Consider the following 16,963-nt stretch of genomic DNA (forward strand, 5'->3'; position numbering starts at 1 on the left):
CAACTTCTTTATGACTCAGTGACACTATCTAACAGTCCCTGAGTCAACACTTAATTATACTGTAAAAACCACTGACGTTCAAGGGTGTGTCTGATGAATGGATAGACAATCTCCAGTAAAAATAAAAGTCCCTCACATTCTACCACCCTCCAAATGTTTCTGGTTTCTTGTTTATTTCTCTAACTAGCAGAAGGTATCCCTGTTTTCAGGGTTCCTTTTCTCTTTTATCCTTTTATTCTCCTGTTGAGTGAGTATCATTTTTCTAAAAACAAATCAAACCATGTCACTTTAAAGTAAAGTGCTTTCAATGGCATCACAACATCTACTAATTAGCATTGGATTCTAAGTCTTTGATGGCCCCAGTCATATCTCCAACACAGTCGCCTGCCCTTCTGCACCCCTTTAATTTCCCCATAAAAACACTATGGGCTTTTAGAATATGCACCACCCCTGTGACTCTGTTCTTGCCACTCCCATCATATGGAATATTCTACAATCCCTAACCAACTGGTTCAGTTCAGTTCAGTCGCTCAATCATATCCAACTCTTTGCAACCCCACGGACTGCAGCACGCCAGGCTTCCATGCCCATCACCAACTCCCAGAGTTCGCTCAAACTCATGCCCATCGAGTCAGTGATGCCATCCAACCATCTCCTCCTCTGTAATCCCCTTCTCCTTCTGCCTTCAGTCTTTCCCAGCATCAGGCTCTTTTCCAACAAGTCAGCTCTTCACATCATGTGGCCAAAATACTCGAGCTTCAGTTTCAGCATAGGTCCTTCCAATGAATATTCAGGACTGACTTCCTTTAGGATGGACTGGTTGGATCTCCCTGCAGTCCAAGGGACTCTCAAGAGTCTTCTCCAACACCACAGTTCAAAAGCATCAATTCTTTGGTGCTCAGCTTTCTTTATGGTCCAACTCTCACATTCATATATGACTACTGGAAAAGCCATAGCTTTGTCGACGAACCTTTGTTGGCAAAGTAATGTCTCTGCTTTTTAATATGCTGTCTAGGTTGGTCATAGCTCTTCTTCCAAGGAGCAAGCATCTTAATTTCATGGCTGCGGTCATCATCTACAGTGATTTTGGAGCCCAAAAAAATAAAGTCTGTCACTGTTTCCATTGTTTCCCCATCTATTTGCCATGAAGTGAAGGGACTGGATGCCATGATCTTAGTTTTTTGAATGTTGAGTTTTAAGCCAGCTTTTTCACTCTCCTCTTTCACTTTTTTCAAGAGGCTCTTCAGTTCCTCTTCACTTTCTGCCATAAAGGTGGTGTCATGGGCTTCCCTTGTGGCTCAGCTGGTAAAGAATCTGCCTTCAGTGTGGGAGACCTGGGTTCAATCCCTAGGTTGGGAAGATCTCCTGGAGAAGTGAAAGGCTACCTACTCCAGTATTCTGGCCTGGAGAACTCCATGGACTGTATAGTCCATGGGGTCGCAAAGAGTTGGACATGACTGAGCGACTTTCACTTACTTACTTACTTATCTGTATATCTGAGCTTATTGATATTTCCCTCAGAAATCTTGATTCCAGCTTGTGCTGCATCTAGCCCGGTATTTCGCATGATGTACTCTGCATGTAAGTTAAATAAGCAGGGTGACAATACACAGCCTTGACGTACTCCTTTCCCAATTTAGAACCAGTCTGTTGTTCCATGTCCCGTTCTAACTGTTGCTTCTTGACCTGCATACAGATGTTTTAGGAGGCAGGTCAGGTGGTCTGGTATTCCCATCTCTTTAAGAATTTTCCACAGTTTGTTGTGATCTACACATCAAAGGCTTTAGCATAGTCAAAGAAGCAGAAACAAGTGTCTTTCTGGAATTCTCTTGCTTTTTCTATGGTCCAACAGATGTTGGCAATTTAATCTCTGGTTCCTCTGCCTTTTCTAAATTCAGCTTGAACATCTGGAAATCCTCAGTTCACATACTGCTGAAGCCTAGCTTGGATAATTTTGAGCATTACTTTGCTAGCGTGTGAAATGAATGCAATTGTGTGATAGTTTGAACATTCTTTGGCACTGCCTTTCTTTGGGACTGGAATGAATACTGACCTTTTCCAGTCCTGCGACCACTGCTGAGTTTTCCAAATTTGCTGGCATATTGAGTGCAGCACTTTCACAGCATCATCTTTTAGGATTTGAAATAGCTCAACTGGAATTCCATCACCTCTACTAGCTTCATTCATAGTGATGCTTCTTAAGGCCCACTTGACTTTGCATTCCAGGATGTCTGGCTCTAGGTGAGTGATCACACCATCATGGTTAATCCTGGCCTATCTACCAAGAGTAAGGAAACTCATTGATTCTACCTTCAAAACTGAGCAAGTCTCCCTTTCCATGTCTCCTTCCTTAGCTTGAGCCTCCGTTCCCTCTGTGCAAGCTAGACTTCTAGTTCTTCCCCCACTTCCATTCTTTGCTCTCAATAGGCTATTCTCCACTTGGCAGCCAAAGAAATCACTTCCTTCCCCTGCTATCCCTGCCCATGCCTCCCTAATGCACTTAGAATACATTTGTACTCCTTGCTTAACTCACAGAGTCCTACATGACTTGTTTCTTATCTATCAGGTGACCATATATCTAGGTTTAGCCCAGACAGTTCCATTTTATTTCTATTGTCCTGGTGTAATTATTAATGGAACCACCATTTACTCAAAAGTATGCCAGGCTGAACTTAAAGTCAACTGCTCAACCTACTTCTGCAGCTCAACTTCCACTATTGTCCTCTTGTCCATTACAGCCCAGCACACTGTCCTCTCTTTGTCTTGATGAATAGGACACAGCAACTTGTTCTTGTTCTTGTAGTGGAGAATCCAGCCAACCTGTCAGCAGAGAACTACTTGCTCCTTAAATTTTTTGCACAGCTAGCCTCTTCTCATTCATACCTTGGCCTTAACAGCCTAACTAGCAGCTTGTCAGAAAGATATCTCCCCATCATCCTATCTAACTCCCCATTTCTCCACGTTTGTTCTACCATATTAGCTCATTTATATTTTATCCCCACACTGAAAATATCAGTTTTTTGCTCATGTGTTTATCTGACACCTCCTTCTATGATGCAAGCTCCATGAAAGCAGTACTGTTTTTGTGTTTACTACCAAGTAACTGCTTTCTAGATGAGTGGCTGGCCCATAATAGGTTCTCAGTAAAACAGATAGTGGGAAAAAAAAAAACAACCAAACACCTCAAGCATCCCCTTCTCTATGCAGTCTATCCTGGCATCCTGCACTCCCACTCCAGTGGAGATCAACCACTTCCCCACGGCCCCTTCCTGCAGTGTATACACACAGTACGGGCAGTGCCTTTTATTTTAATTTACATGTTTGCTTCTCTCTTCATGCTGTAAGCAAATCTGAAGGCAAATATACTTCCTGTTCATTTTTCTGTTTCTGTTGTTTTTTCAAATATTTTATTTCAAACTTACATACTTACAGAAAAGTTGCAAAAATTATACCAAACATTCTCTTATACCTCTCACTCTACTTCCCCTAATGCTAATATCTTACATAAACCATTGTTTGAGTATAAATAATAGGAAAATAACACTGATACAATATTTTAAGTAAACTTCAGATCTTTTTCAATTTTATGACTTTTTCCACAAATGTTCTTTTTCTATTTCAGGATCTCATATTGCATTAGTTGTTATTTCTCCTTAGTATTCTCCACTACACACTAATCCCTCCATCTTTCCTGTTTTTCATGTCCTTTTGAAGAGTACCGGTCAGGTATTTTATCAAATGTCTTCAGTTTGGGTTTGTTCAGTGTTTGTTCATGACTGGTGTGAGGTTATGCATTTTGGAAAGACTACCATGAAATTGACATTGTGTCCTTCTCAGTGCATTATATCAAGGGGTTGATGATGTTGACATGTCTTTTTACTGGTGATGTTTCCTTGGTTACTTGGTTAAGTTGGTATCTCCCAGGTCTTTTCAGTAAAAAGAACAGTTATGCACCTGCCTTTTCCTTCCTACTTGAGAAATATCTCATGGAAGATACTTTGCTGCTAAGTTGCGTCATTCGTGTCTGACTCTGTGCCACCCCATAGACAGCAGCCCACCAGGCTCCCCAGTCAAGAATACTAGAGTGGGTTGCCATTTCCTTCTCCAAGAAGATACTTTGAGCCTAGGCAAACGCTGATTCTTCTCAAATTTTCACCCACTAATTTTAGCATCCATTAATGGATCTTTTTGTGTGTGTGTGTGTGTGGTAACTAGAAGCAGTTTATTTTTTTAATTATTTATTTTAATTGGAGGCTAACCACTTTACAATAATGTAGTGGTTCCTGCCATACATTGGCATGTATCAGCCATGGGTGTGCATGTGTCCCCATCCTGAACCCCCCTCCCACCCCCTCCCCATCCCATCCCTCAGGGTCGTCCCAGTGCACCAGCCCTGAGCACCCCGTCTCAAGCATCGAACCTGGACTGGCGATCTGTTTCACATATGATAATACACATGTCTCAATGCTATTCTCTCAAATCATCCCACCCTCACCTTCTCCCACAGAGTCCAACAGACTGTTCTATACTTCTGTGTCTCTTTTGCTGTCTTGCATATAGAGTCATCATTATTGATGGATCTTATCTGCAACATTCATTACTGCAGTATCTGCCTGGTGGTGATCCTCTCTTGCCCTCTCTCCTTCTACATTTATTGATTGGAATTCTATTGTGTTCTTATTCATTTTGAACTTCTCTGCTAGTGCCTGTCATCACATTTCTGACATGCACGTGCCTCTATCAGTACAGATTATAGCAGTGTAATTATGCTCTGTATGCAAGACCTGACATGAGCTACCGTGGCAACTCGACAAGATAATCTCTCTGAGCCTCAGTTTCCTCACTAATGAAATAGGATGATTAGTACATGGCTCATTAGGCTGTTGGGAAGATGGTCAATTCATTCCTAATCAATTCCATCATCCATTGAGGCATTTATACAACAAACAAGAGGGGCCATTCTGACTTTAAGTCTTGACTAGCCCAGTCCTAGGTGTGTATTAAGCATAGCAGGGCTCCAAAATTGTTTTCTAAGTTATGATTAAGAATAATATAATTTCCTTGTCAAGTCTGGATTCTTAGAGATTTCAGGTGGACACTCACATCCCATTCCTCACCAACCAGATGCAGTTTTTTTTCAGTTCCACTGACATGATAAAAATCAAAGGGATGTGCCCCCACCCCCACCAGCTATGCAATTTTAATAACTAATTTTCCACAAACATGTCAAAATCCTAGGAGGAAAGCCAAATTAAAACACAAGTACAATCTTTAATGAAAGGTAAATGTTAAAAGTTCTTAAAAGAGGGCTTCCCTCTCTCTCAACCACTCTCTTTACGTCCCGGTCTATGGAGGAGCTGGATCTCCATCACGTGAGCCAGAGGAAATATTTGAAGATGGAGAAAACTGTAGCTGGTAAATGTTATTGCTAGCTCTGGGAGGTGAGGCCTGCAAGGCTAATACTGCTCTTCTGGAGCTTGGCAGGCCCCCGGGGGAGCACAGACACTCAGGCGAACTGATCACGCGAGCCCAGTCCAAATGTCACCCTAACATTTGCAGAGCTGCGTGAACTGCTTAAGGAGGGGTTTCCAATGAGAAGGTCAAGGATGGAAAAGCTGCTTGGGGAGGTGAAGGATGTATCTGGGAAGGTGTAGCCATTTTGTGGAGTATTCTTTCCCCTTCCCGTGAGCAGGTTTTGCTTTATTCTGGTTTCTATTACCCTGTAGGGTGTTGGAGGCTGGCAGCTGCTCATATAGACAGATAATCCTTCAGGAGGGCGAACACCAATTCTCTGGTCTGATTTTATGGGGGAAGGAGAGAATACAGAATCTTCTGAACTCTATTATCATACAGCATTTATTTTATTTTGTTTTAACTTGTATCCGTTTAGTCCTCAGTTGGTTTTGCCTGTCTAGAGTTGGCCCTTGACATTTCAAAATTTAACATTCACAATTTTGACATTTTCTCAGAGTCTGAATAGTTATGCTATTCGGTCATATATAATTTTAATCAGTCCCATTGACAGCAGGAAATGCAGGAACTTAATGAATAAACCTGATCACTCAGCATCCATGGGCTCAGTGGGGCTAAGTGGTCTTTATTTAATTTTGAAATGTTTCATTCAAACAAATAGAAATAATAATAAATATCCATGTACCTAAATTTAGTTTTTTTCCCCCTAATATTCTACTGTATTTGTTTCAGATTCTTTTTGAAGAAATAAAATATTACAAACACAGGTAAGCCCCCCTTACAGCAGTCCCATCTCCTTCTCTTACCAGAAGTAACATTTATCCTGGGAAGTTCATCATGTCCCAGCATGTTTTAATTTTTTATATATGTGGATCTTTACATTGGACTTCCCAGGTGGCTTAGTGATAAAGAATCCGCCTGCCAATGCAGGAGACACAGGTTCGATCCCTGATCCTGGAAGATTCCCTGGAGGAGGGGATGGCAACCCACTCCAGTATTCTTGCCTGGAGAATCCCATGGACAGAGGAGCCTGGCGGGCTACAGTCCATGGGGTCGCAAAGAGTCAGACGTGACTGAGGCACACATATATCTTTATGTCAAGTATTTTGGATTATAGAACATGTTTACAAATTTTATCCAAAGGTATCATTCTGTTGCCTCTGAACTGTGTGCTCAGTTGAGGCTGATTCTTTGCAGCCCTATGGACTGTAACCCATTAGGCGTCTCTGTCCACAGGATTTTTCAGGCAAGAATACTGGAGTAGGTTGCCATTTCCTCCTCCAAGGGATCTGTCCAACCCAGGTACTGAAACTTCAACTCCTGTGTCTCCTGCATTGCAGGCAGATTCTTTACTGTTGAGCCATTGAGGAAGTACCTGATTGTGTAACTTGCTTTCTTCAATTGAGACCATGACTTTAAGGATCACCAATGTCGCGTGCAGCTCCCGTCTGTTTTGTTCCACTGGTGAACGGGATTCAATTGCACTGAGATCTACTACTCATTTATGATCTCATGTTGATTTAGATTGCTAATTTTTTTTTACATTGCAAGCATTGTTCCAATGTACATTCTAGTAACTATCTAAACATGCACTTTTTTGAAGGTCTCTCTAAAGCATTTATGTAGATGTACACTAATTAAGTCAAATGTCTTGCTTAATTTCAATGCTAAACTGCACTCCAAAGTGGTTGTCTATTTCACACACTCACTATTTAGGATATGAAGATTCTCAGTGTTCGTCCTCTTTGTCAATATTTAATATTAGAATTATTAATTTTTGCTAATCTTCCATATGATTCAGCAATCCCACTCCTGGGCGTATATCCAGAGAAATCCATAATTTGAAAAGATACAGGCATCCCAATGTTCACTGCAGCACTATTTAAAATAACCAAGACATGAAAGCAATCTAAATGTCCATCAACAGAGGAATGAATAAAGAAGTTGTGGTGCTCGCTTCGGCAGCACATATACTAGAGTTGGAGCGATACAGAGAAGATTAGCATGGCCCCTGCGCAAGGATGACACGCAGGTTCGTGAAGCGTTCCATATTTTTAAGGAAAAATAACTGAAAAAAGAGAAAAGAAAAGAAAAGAAGTTGTGGGGTATGTGTACACATTGTTGCTGCTGTTTCATTGCTAAGTCCTGTCCGACCCTCTGCGACTCCATGGCCTATGGTCTGCTAGGCTCCTCTGTCCATGGGATTTGCTAGGCAAGAATACTGGAGTGGGATGCATTTCTTTCTCTAATACATATACATACACAATGGAGTATTACTCAATCTTAAAAAAGAATGAAATAACGCCACCTGCAGCAACATGAATGGACCTAGAGATTGTCATACCGAGTGAAGTCAGTCACAGACACAAATATCATATGATTTCACTTATGTGGAGTCCAGAAAAAGGGTCTAAATGAACTTACCTATAAAACAGAAACAGAGTTACAGATGTAGGAAATAAACCTATGGTGGCCAGCGGGTAAGATAGGGAGGGATAAACTGGGATATTGGGATTGACATATACACAGCTACTACTTACAAAATAGCTAGCTAGTAAGAACCTAATGAACAGCACAGGGAACTCTGCTCACAACTCTGTAATGGCCTATATGTGAAAAGCATTTGTAAAAGAGGGGATATGTGTATGTGCAACTGATTTACTTTTCTGTACACCTGAAGCCCATTTTAAATCCATTATACGCCAATAAAAATCATAATATATGCACTGCCAATAGTTTCTCCCAGTCACTGGCTTACCTTTTTGATTTTTTATCATGTTTTCCCTTGAACATAAGATTTACATTAAATTACAGTGAAATTAATCAATATTTTCTTTATGGTCTATGCTTTGTCTCTGCTCTTCTAAAAGAAATCTTTTCCACACATAGGTCATAAAGCTATTCACCTGTATTTTCTTCTAAAAATCTTAAAGTTTTGCATTTTAAATTTAACTTTTAAGTACTCAATTTATTTTCATGTAAAGATGAAGACTAATTTTATTTTTTCCATAAAGGTAACCATTACCTCAGTGCCATTTTTGACTAGCTTATCCACTGACCACTGATTTGTAACATCAACCTGGTTATGTATGATTTTTCTGTATTTCATGAGACAATTACTGAGCTCTATTCTATCACACGTGTCTATATCCCTGTGTCCCATTACTGTAATTATTATGGTTATAAAATATGCCTTGATAGTTGGTAGGGAAAGTCTTCTCTATCATTCATTTCTCATTCCCCAAGAAATATCTTAGCTATTTTGACACCTAGCATGTACACATGAATTTTATAAGATCAGCTGTGTCAAGTAACATAAAAGATTGTTGGGGGAATTCCCTGGTGGTCCAGTGGATAAGAATTTGCCTGCCAATGCAGGGGATATGGGCTCGATCCCTGGTCCAGGAAGATTCCATATGCCACGAAGCAACGGAGCCCTGTGCCGTAACTACTGAGCCTGCACCCTATAGCCTGCACGCCACAGGAAGCCACAGCGATGAGAAGAAGCTCGTGCACCACAACTAGAGTACCTCCCACTTGCCACAACTAAAGAAACCTGTGTACAGTAACAGACACAGAACAGCTGAAAATAAAATCGATTAATTTTGAAACTTTGTTGGAATTTTGGGTAAAGTTGTATTGCATACATTCATGCTCAAGTATGTCCAACTCTTTGTGACCCCATGGACTGTAGCCCGCCAGGCTCCTCTGTCCATGGAATTCTCCAGGACAAAACCAATGTATGGCAAAACCAATACAATGTTGTAAAGTAAAATAAATTAATTAATTTTTAAAAAAAAGAAAAAAAAAAATACTGGAGTAGGTAGCCATTCCCTTCTCCAGGGGATCTTCCCGACCCAGGAATCTAATGCAGGTCTCCGACATTGCAGGCAGATTCTTTAAAGCCAGAAGAATACTGGAATGGGTTGCCATATCCTACTCCAGGGGATCTTCCCAAGCCAGGTATCAAATCCATGTCCTGAGTCTCCTGTCATGGCAGGTGGATTTTCACCACTGTACCACCTGGGAAGCCCAGTTGTATTAGATTTATGGAATAATTTAGGGAGAATTGGCATCTTTATATTATTGAGTATACTCATGAAATGATAGATACTGATGATTTTTTCAGAACTTTATTATCTTCAATGATATTCTGTAATTTGTTATTTTTTTTCATAAAGGTCATGGTTCTTTTTAGATTGATTCATAGTGTCTTTATATTTTTGTAGCTACTGTATACAAAATTTTGGTTCTACATTGTAATTGGTAATTACAACTGTATAGAAAAGCTAATTAGGTTCTTATGTCTATCTTCTAATCAGCAAACTTACTGAAATCACTTTTAGTTCTAATACTTTACCTATGGACCTTCATGGGCTTTTCACCAATTAGGAAATTTCAGTATATTCCTCACAAATCTTTAGGCATCTGATTTTCTTTTCTTATGTTATTGGTTAGTTTCTCTATGTAAACAATAACTAGGAATGATAATCAGCATCCTTGCTTTGTGTCTAACCTGAAAAAATATGATATTTGCTGTAGCTTCTTGATAACTTCCTACTATGAAGATTAAAAGTTCTATTCTAATCTAAGCTTATTTTGATTATTTTAAATTATAAATATATACAGACTATATCAAATATTTCTGTGATTATTTTTCCTCCTTTATCTTTAACATAATTATCAGTATTTTATATTAAATTTAATGAATATATTTCCTGATGTTATATCATATTTACATTGCTAAGGAAGTCTCTCCTTGTTCAAGATGTATTTCTTTAAACATGAAATTATGTTTGCTGGTGTTTTTTTTGGAAATTGTGTGGAGAAGGGAATGGCAACCCACTCCAGTATTCTTGCCTGGAGAACCCCATGGACAGAGGAGCCTGGTGGGCTACAGTCCATGGGGTCACAAGGAGTCGGACACGACTGGGCAACTAAGCATATTTAGAAATTGTATTAGAATCATATATTTAATGCATATAGTTGTGCTTTGGAACGGAAGATTATTATAGTGATATAAAACTGGGCCTGCATTGGTTTCCATTCCATTCCATTAAGTTTCTGAATTACACCAAAGTCTTTAAGACAGGAAGTCTCACCATTACAAAGGTCTGATATGTAGACTTCAGTTCTAATGGGTTTAATACTTGAAGCAAATATACACAGGCACATTGTAAGTGTGAAGAAACAATGTATAGAATGCATAAGGAAATTCATGTTTAAATGAAATAAGAAGAGAAACAAGAAAGGAAAGAAGGCAGAAGGTCTCATGGCAAGATTTCAAAAAGTGCTGATATTTTGAGGTAAAGTAGTTAAGAGAAAACAAATGAAAAACACTGAAGGAATTTGCTTCTGTAAAACTAATCTTATTTCAGACTAACTTCAGATTGCTCCAATATTTTTCTGACCCTTCAGAAATAGAGCATTTGTTTATTTGACCAATGATTAAGTCCTGATCACAAATAACTTTTCAAAGGAAGTAGTGTTTGTCTGATGTCTTTCTGTAACTTCAGACTAAAGGAGGTTTTATGGTTCTCAGCCTATGTGCCACTGCTTCTGAAATGCCTTTAGCCTTAAAAGTAATTTCAGTGTATTAGGTTTTTCCATTACTGAGAATGTATGAGGGATAAACCACTCTCAAGAACAGTTGAGATATAGCATGTAAAATAGACCAAATGTCTTTCCTCTATTGACTCATACATAAACTCTTCAATTATCACGATAAAAGGCATGGCACTTTGAGGTACTGAACTTTGTTTTAATATGACCATACTTAACCCCAATTTAATTACTTTAGTATGTCTTTGTAAAGGTCCTTTTAAGCTAAAAGTTCCCTTTCTCCTTCCGAAGGTGTAACCTGATTTTAATATTTTAACTTTTTATTCTACATTGGAGTACAGCCAATTAAATCAGTGTTGTCACAATTTCAGGTGGACAGAAGAGGAACTCAGCCACACACATACATGTCCTCATTCTCCCCCAAACTCTCCTCGCATCCAGGCTGCCACATGACATTGAGCAGAGTTCCCTGCGCTACACAATAGGCCCTTATGGTTATCCATTTTAAATACAGCAGTGTGTACATGTCCATCCCAAACTCCCTAACCATCCCTTCCCTCCATTCTCTCCTCCTGGTACCACCTGCTTTTCTGATAAAATAGCATCCAGAAGAACAGGTTGTCATCATTTGACCAGTTGGGGCTCTTTAGACAGACACAGTAGTTATTTCAGTATATAACTGAGGCAGTATAGTTTACAGTCCAAGAATGGAGATTCTAGACAAAGAAATAAGAGTCTAAATCTCAATACTGCCCTTATTAGCTTTGTGACATTCAAAAAGTTACTTAATCCTCTAAGTCTCTGTTCCCTCACTAGTAAAACAGATATGGGTAATACCCACTTTATACAGCTTTTATGAAGATAAAATATGATAAAGTTTGTTAAATACTTTGCATGGTATGTGGCACACAACCAATAAATATTAGCCATTATTATAATGCAAATCAGCTTCTCTGCCAAATTAAACATATAGAATAATCAAGATGGACCCATTCCATGGAAGTGAAAACCGATAAATCACTAAGCATGCAGCTAGTATTACCAATATTTGGAGCCCCAAGGAAATGGTAAGCATTTAAAAATGGTATTGAAAGCCTCTATAAATCAAACCTTCACTCTTTGTTCTGTGCCATGTTCCTATATTAATTGCTTTTTATGCTGAAATAAGAACATGGCCCTTGAATAACTGGAAAGAAGTGTAGTAAGTCTCTATAGAGACCATGGTGTGGAGAGACAGGAAGGAACCAGGAATGAAGGATATTCTGGATAATAAAGACAGGGGATTTTATTCCAGGTACAACAAGAAACCACAGCAGGGCTTCGAGCAGCGAAGGGACAGGATCTGATTCATACACGTACATGGGTGACCTCGCTTGTGTCCTCAATTTTCTCCTTGGTCAAAAGAAAGCCTTAAGCTACAACACTGGTTCTTATAGTTCCCAAATCAGCAACATCAGCCTCACCTGGACACATGTTAGAATGCATATTCTCAGGCCTCACCTCAATCAGAAGCTTTGAGGGGGAACCCAGGAAGCTGTGTTTTGCTAAGCTCTTTAGGTGAATTCATACACACTGAAGTTACAGAAACACACTTGATCAAGCTCAGGTATTTTTTCCAGCTCCAAAGCTCAATGTTGCTAACACAGTTAAGTCCTTCACAATGCAGGTCATGAACCCTGGCAAGCGAGACTAACCATCTAGCATTTTCAACACTAACTTTTTGTTTTACAGAAGAGCATTCAAAGAAAAATAAATAGCTACTTAATGTACTGATATCATGTCAGTACATATTTTATATCCTGAGGCAAGTTGGTAATAAGATAAAATGGATAATGGATTAAATATAATGCCACACTGATCTACAATTTTTTTTTTTTCTCATAGCTATTGGAATGAATTTCCTTAAACCCCCTATGTGATTATCTGGTTGAGTTTATACAAAATTGTAAGACCATTAAAAGAATTATATCTTTCTCTGTGCTATATAAGCATCTATATAAAAAAAGATGTTTAATCAGAAGCAGAATAGAGTGATGAAAGGGAATTCTGATTTCAGTACTGGTTTGAGAATCAGAATTAAAATGTGGAAGGTCTGGCAGATAACTGGCACACCCAAAAAGAACTAGCATTATATTTACATGTGCTTGAAGAACTATTCATAAAACAGAGCCACATGACTAAGTTCCATAAATTAAATTCCAGGCTGCATTTTACCAAAATCAGCAATTTTAGATGTGAATACCTGACCAGCTAAAATGGACTCTTGGATTATATATAGTATTGGTTTTAAGGGAATCCCCAGAGATTAACACAATCTAATAACTAGCCAACAGAATCATTTTAAAAGAAAGACACTAAATATGATCTTGGAATACAAAAATAAAGGAGTATATCTTCAAATTTTAAAAATATATTCTATTTTTACAAGCAAATATCTTTTCTCTGTATCACAGACACATATTCACTTAGCAGAATATTCTAGGCTATTCTGCCTTACAATGACATATCATTCCTTTAAATCATAATACTAACTTGGAAATCATTCCTGTACCACCATGGGATAGCGCTTATCCTCACTTGTATGAATACTTAAGTATTTTATGAGCCTAAAACTTGCACATATATAGACACTGCACCCTTAAAGAGATGATAAGAAGCTTTTCAGCAAGTACTATGACTTTTGCTTCTATGCATTTTGTAGCAGAACTGAGCATAGTACATACACATTAGGTGTAGAATGAAAATACTGATTAAAAATCATGCTATTTGGGAGCTACACAGGGTGAAAATAAAAACATTCAGGAAAGGAAGAAATGAATCTACTACTAATATTAAATGGGCACACTATAGCAGTTGAGAGCATAGATGGTGGAATTAGACACAGGTAGTTGGAACTGAAGCTTAGCCACTCATGAGGTATTTAACTGTTTTTCTTTTTTGACTTGGGTTCCTTAACTAAAAGCAGAGATAACAGTATCTACCTCAAAGAGCTGCAAATATTGACCACATAATGTACTTGTTGCTTAATACTTAGAGATCAATATGTGATAGCTATTGATAATGATAATAGATATTTATAGCACAGGATCTATTAAAGATATATTTTGATATTTGAGCCACACAACTTGAAAAGAATTATGACATCCCCCAAACTCTCAAACTATTCTCTTTGTTCAGACATAGACACAGGCAGAATAAACTATATCTCATTTGTTGTTGTTCAGTTGCTAAGTCAAGGCTGACTTTGTCACTCCATGGACTACAGCACACCAGGCTTCCCTGTCCATCACCATCTCCTGGAGTTTGCTCAAACTCATGTCCGTTGAATCAGTGATGCCATCCAACCAATCATCTCATCCTCTATCGTCCCCTTCTCCTCCTGACGTCAATCCTTCCCAGCATCAGGATCTTTCCAATGAGTTTGGCATGAGGTAGCCAAAGCATCAGAGCTTCAGCTTCAGCATCGATCCTTCCAAAGAATATTCAGGGTTGATTTCCTTTAAGATTTCCTTTAAGATCTCCTTGTTGTCCAAGAGACTCTCAAGAGTCTTCTCCAGCACCAAAGTTTGAAAGCCATCAATTCTTCAGTGCCTACATCACTATGGTCCAACTCTCACATCCATACATGACTACTGGAAAAAAACAGAGCTTTGACTATATGGACCTTTGTCAGCAAAGTGATGTCTCTGCTTTTTAATACACTATCTAGGTTTGTCATAACTTTTCTTCCAAGGAGCAAGCATCTTTTAGTTCCATGGCTGCAGTCACCATCTGCAGTGATTTTAGAGCCCAAGAAAATAAACACTGTCACTTGTTTCCATTGTTTCCCCATCTATTTGCCAGGATGAGACCAGATGCTATGATCTTAGTTTTTTTGAATGTTGAGTTTTCAGCCAGCTTTTTCACTCTCCTCTTTCACCTTCCTCAAGGAGCTCTTTAGTTCCTCTTCCTTTCTGCCATAAGGGTGGTGTCATCTGCATATCTGAGGTTATTGATATTTCTCTCGGCAATCTTGATTCCAGTTTGCGCTTCATCCAGCCTGGAATTTCACATGATGTACTCTGCACATACATTAAATAAGCAGGTGAGAATATACAGGCTTGATGTACTCCTTTCCCGATTTGGAACCAGTCCCAATTTGGCCGGTTCTAACTGTTGCTTTTTGACCTGCACACAGATTTCTCAGAAGGCAGGTCAGGTGGTCTGGTTTTCCCATCTCTTTAAGAATTTTCCATAGTTTGTCGTGATCCACACAAAGGCTTTGGCATAGGCAATGAAGCAGAAGTAGATGTTTTCTTGGAAATCCCTTGCTTTTTCTATGATCCAATGGATGTTGGCAACTTGATCTCTAGTTCCTCTGCCTTTCTAAACTGGAAGTTCTCAGTTCACATACTGTGGAAGCCTAGCTTGAAAGATTTTGAGCATTACCTTGGTAGCACATGAAATGTGTGCTATTGTGCGCTAGTTTGAACATTCTTTGGAATTGACTTTCTTCAGGATTGGAATGAAAACTGACCTTTTCCAGTCCTGTGGCCACTGCTGAGTTTTCCAAATTTGCTGGCATATTGAGTGCAGCACTTTCACAGCATCATATTTTAGGATTTGAAATAGCTCAGCTGGAATTCCATCACCTGCACTAGTTTTGTTCATTGTAATGCTTCAGTTGGGTATTATATTCTTATGATTTACTAGTAACATATACTGGAATATTATGCAGTCATTTAAAATCATTTTAAAGAACACTTATGAACATGAGGAAAAATGCTAAAACTTAAGAGGAAAAGATTAAAGTTCTGTAAATGTAATATGATTCAGTTATTAGAATTTATTAAATTATATTTAGTAAATTTATATATGAAAGATTTACTGAGCATGGCCCTGCCCATCAGAACAAGACCCAGTGTCCCCCTCAGTCAGTCTCTCCCATCAGGAAGCTTCCCATAAGCCTCTTACCCTTCTCCATCAGAGGGCAGACAGACTGAAAACCATCATCACAGAAAACTAGCCAATCTGATCACACGGACCACAGCCTTGTCAAACTCAATGAAACTACGAGCCATGCCATGTAGGGCCACCCAAGACGGATGGGTCATGGTGGAAAGGTCTGACAAAACGCAGTCCGCTGGGGAAGGGAATGGCAAACCACTTCAGTATTCTTGCCTTGAGAACCCCATGAACAGTATGAAAAGGCAAAAAGACAGGAAACTGAAAGATGAACTCCCTAGGTCTGTAGATGCCCAATATGCTACTGGAGATCACTGCAGAATTAACTCCAAAAAGAATGAAGAGACAGAGCCAAAGCAAAAACAATGCCCAGGTGTGGATGTGACTGGTGACGGAATTAAAGCCCAATGCTGTAAAGAGAAATACTGCATAGGAACCTGGAATGTTAGGTCCATGAATCAAGGCAACTTGGAAGTGGTCAAACAGGAGACGGCAAGGGTGAACATCAACATTTTAGGAATCAGCGAAATAAAATGGACTGGAATGGGTGACTTTAAATCAGATGACCATTATATCTCCTACTGTGGGCAAGAATCCCTTAGAAGAACTGGAGTAGCCATCACAGTCAACAAAAGAGTCTGAAATGCAGTACTTGGATGCAATCTCAAAAATGACAGAGTGATCTCTGTTCATTTCCAAGAGAAACCATTCAAAATCACAGTAATCTAAGTCTATGTCCTGAACAGTAATGCTGAAGAAGCTGAAGTTGAATGGTTCTATGAAGATCTATAAGAACTAACACCCCCCAAAAGATGTCCTTTTCATTATAGGAGACTGGAATGCAAAAGTAGGAAGTCAAGAGATACCTAGAGTAACAGGCAAATTTGGCCTTGGAGTACAAAATTAATCAGGGTAAAGACTAATAGAGTTTTGCCAAAAGAACGCACTGGTTATAGCAAACACCCTCTTCCAACAACATAAGAGA

The 16,963-nt window shown here is 39.1% G+C and overlaps 1 protein-coding gene and 1 non-coding gene across 5 annotated transcripts in view; one reads left to right on the forward strand and one right to left on the reverse strand.

Moving 5' to 3' along the window:
• NRXN3 (neurexin 3) overlaps window positions 1–16,963 on the reverse strand; it is a 1,693,692-nt gene that overhangs the window by 1,100,016 nt on the left and 576,713 nt on the right. The window lies entirely within an intron of this gene.
• Window positions 7,422–7,528, forward strand: LOC133067495 (U6 spliceosomal RNA). Its single transcript, XR_009695287.1, has one exon. It is a non-coding gene; the product is annotated as a U6 spliceosomal RNA (small nuclear RNA).

Source organism: Dama dama, chromosome 12, assembly GCF_033118175.1.
Source record: "Dama dama isolate Ldn47 chromosome 12, ASM3311817v1, whole genome shotgun sequence".
NCBI lineage: Eukaryota > Metazoa > Chordata > Mammalia > Artiodactyla > Cervidae > Dama > Dama dama.